A 4007-nucleotide genomic window follows, 5' to 3' on the forward strand; every position below is an offset into this window, starting at 1 on the left:
AAAAATCGAAAAAACATGAAATATCAGTCGCATTTAGGTTCATCCTCCAATAAATTTAATTTACTTTAAAATAAAAAAAAGTTTGACCCGATCCGTCAATTAGATCTTGAGAAATCGTGGCTACAGCTTTGAAAAACAGTATTTTTCAGAAAACGCGTTTAAAGTTTTGATAAGGGTTTTCTTTGTGTAAATCGAAAAATAATGTACCTTTCGGTTAATCGGCTATTCCTGGACCATACATTAGGCCTTCCTCCATCTCGTAATGTTTTATTACGAAATTTATTTTTAAGTTCAAATTTCAAAGATATCGACGTAAAATATTCGTTACCGCAATTTTAGTCGATTTTAGTGTAAAAAGGTGGGTTCGCTTTTTGTACCACAACTTTTTTTTTCAGCCAAACTTTTTCTGGCGTTTATGGGGGCTTATTCTACATATAATAAGCTATCAAAAAACGCAAACAAAAATCTTGACATTTTCGGGTCGAGTTTCATGAGAACCTCCCCTTAACACTGAACATTAAAAAAAGTTATAATAAACGTACATAAAAATGAATAAATATTCTTCTTTTACATCATTTATGCTTCTTTCTAATGTTTAGTATTAAGAGATTTGTTATGGTTTCTCTTTCTTGGTAATGGTTTCCGAACGGTACTCTTCAAGTATGTCTACATTGATGTTCTCTATAAAATATTTTAACATAATACATTTTATTATTGAAAGATAATGCAATGAAAGTAAATATGTATTTATTCCAATGTCAATATATTACATATGTCAATAAACAAACAGGCTAATGAGAGTCAAAAACTGCGGTAGTTAGTGCGAGTTTAAAATTCTTTATTACAATATAATTATAAATTTAATCAAACGTTTCGGCTACTATTTGAGCCATTTTCAATGATATAAATAATACCCCTTCAAATTCCATGTAGGATGGTCATCAATTAGCTGCACAGGTGTAGCAACACATCATCTCCATTAGACAAAAAATTAGTTGGTTTTTTGGTGATTAATGAACAACAGTGCAGCAAATTAAATAGATATAAGTCACATCAAAAGAATTTATAACATTATACGTGTAGAATAAAATGATACAAAGTCAACGGACAATAGTCAAATGAGATAAAAACAATATAATGTTTTTGTAACAGTATAACATGTTTTGTAACAGTACTGTAACAGTATAATGTTATAAATTCTTTTGATGTGACTTATATCTATTTAATTTGCTGCACTGTTGTTCATTAATCACCAAAAAACCAACTAATTTTTTGTCTAATGGAGATGATGTGTTGCTACACCTGTGCAGCTAATTGATGACCATCCTACATGGAATTTGAAGGGGTATTATTTATATCATTGAAAATGGCTCAAATAGTAGCCGAAACGTTTGATTAAATTTATAATTATATTGTAATAAAGAAAAAAAACCGTTTCATTTTTTGCTCATAACTTATGATCAATTGCATATTATGCAAAAAGTATGTAACCAATAGAAAGCTAGGGTCCTTAGCTAACTGTCAGTGAAAGATCTAAACTGATTGCTTCAACTAGAAAAATGTTATGAAATATTTAGCGAAGTGACAATTTTTGGTCCAAAAGAAATTTGTACCCGGTTGTGGGCACCCTTGAAAAATCCGCATAAAATGGAAAAATATGACAGAAAACCACAATAAATAGAGAGAAAATCAAAATTTATTTCTTTAGAAAGCCTCTTCACCAGCAAAAAATACAAAAAAGATGATCCATTTTTACTTCACTCATCGCTCTGTTCATCAGAAGCACAATGCTTGCACGTGAAGTAGCTGGCACGCATTTCAGCGCACTTCAAATGCACCGGACTACATTCATTGCATTTAATGGAGTTTTCGGCCGTCAAATTTCGTGGTAAGAGGTCCAGACAGATGATACAGAAGTCCATATCATCGTCAGATGGTGAAGACTCCTTTGCCTTAATGCGCTTAGCCGATGGTTTAGATGGTGTTGCCTTGGTGCGCTTAGTGGCCTTCCGGCCTCGCTTAGCCGCTTGCTTAGTCAGTTGTTTAGCAGCTGTCTTAGTTGCTTTTTCGTTGAAAGAAGCAATGCATTCAGGAGAAGTGATAATGGCGCTTTGCATCGGTTTTCGACCCCGATTCGAAGGCTTCTTTGGTGTAGCAGCTTGTAGAGGACCAATTTCTTCTAAAAATGATAGGGAGCTCAATGAAGACGCTCGTGATGTCGAAGGTTCAGGTGTGGTAAACACTTCATCAACACGAGTTTCGCACGCAGTTTCTATTTCATTTTGCCGGACAGCTTGAACAAAGTCAGAAACGCTGAAGATGTCTGGATTAAACGGAAAGATTCCAGTAGCTCTGAAGCCGGATTTGATGATTTTAGGCGTCAGCGCAAGATCAAGAGTTTTACAGACCAAGCCAGCAACGTGACGAATTTCTAACACCTACAACAAAATAAAATACATTGATGAAGACAAGGTTTTCAAAAACATGAAAAATCTTTTAACGCATGAGAAATCCTACCTTGTTAGCATTATTTTTTTGCCAAGCGGCACACTGCGACTTATAATAAGTCTTCACCGGTCCGAAGACAGACACGTCCAAGGGCTGCAATTTGTGACTGCAGTGCGGTGGGAAGGATAGAATGTGTACTCCATTGGAAACGGCAATATCGATAGCTGCAATGGATAAATGTGACGAATGGTTGTCGAGAAGCAGCAAGACAGGAGAAGCTGGCGTAGGCTTAACACAATTGACGAAATGTTGCATATATCGTTGAAAGTCTGGCGCGCACATCCAGCCAGAACCATTAGCAAAACCAACAGTCCCCGATGAGACATTGTCTAAGAAGGTGGTCTGCATTTTCTTTCTGGGAAAGAGGAAAAACGGTGGAATGCTGTTGCCAGCAGCATTAACAGTTAACGCCATTGTGATCATCGGTCCTCTTTCAGCGGCCTCAAGCTTTCCGACATGTCGCGTTCCCTTCAGAGCAATCACCTTGCCTACTTTCATCGCAACTGTTGAAAACCCTGTTTCGTCCATATTGTAAATATGAGTTGCTTCGAAGTGATGCTCATCGATCAACTGACCAAAATTCCGGAAGAACATGTCAACATTTGTTAACACTTACCTTGTAGGTTTGTCAACACTTACCTTTTTAAAAGAAATCACACCGATTTATCGCACTTGGAACAGAGTCGAAATTACTTTACGGTTTATTTATTTCACCGTATTCTTGTTATGGTCACAGCTACTACGCAAATGAATGTATTCGTTTCGCTATCAATAAGAAAACTGTGTAATGTCAACAAACACCGTTTACAATACTCAGACCAGTGGCGTATGATTGTTTTCCGAAATTGCGAAGGGGTGCCCACAACCGGAGCGTGCCCACAACAGGCATACTTCCCCTAATAAAGAATTTTAAACTCGCACTAACTACCGCAGTTTTTGACTCTCATTAGCCTGTTTGTTTATTGTTATTGACATTCTCGAGAGTTCTATTTTTGATTTAAATTTTATTACATATGTATAACACAGCCACACAAAAAAAAAAAAAAATTCTGATCTGGGGGTCTGACTATATATTTTCTATGTTTTTTGGGTCGCTGAATCCGAATCCGAGGCCCATTCAACCCCATCACATCAGGTTTTTGAAAAAACCTCAAAAAACCAATATGGCGGACACTTTTTTGGAAAATTTATCGGATTCGCTTGAAACTCGCTACTCGGGGGTTTTTGGGGTCGCTGATTACGAATTTGAAGTCAGTTTAGATTTATCATATCACGATTCGGACATAATCTAAAAAAACCTACAATTTGTGCTATTAAACGCGCGTAATATCTTTAGTTTCAATGTTTATGTTATCACGTCTATTTTACTAAATAATGTACCGTCGGCATTTGCGTTACCCGATGTACACCGCGAGGAGGTTGCACGATCAGATTTTGTACATCATGTAGCTCTTAAAAAAGCTGTTTGTTAATGCTATTTGAGGAAAAGTTTTTTTTTT

This window comes from Cyphomyrmex costatus, unplaced genomic scaffold (assembly GCF_001594065.2).
Source record: "Cyphomyrmex costatus isolate MS0001 unplaced genomic scaffold, Ccosl1.0 scaffold652, whole genome shotgun sequence".
NCBI lineage: Eukaryota > Metazoa > Arthropoda > Insecta > Hymenoptera > Formicidae > Cyphomyrmex > Cyphomyrmex costatus.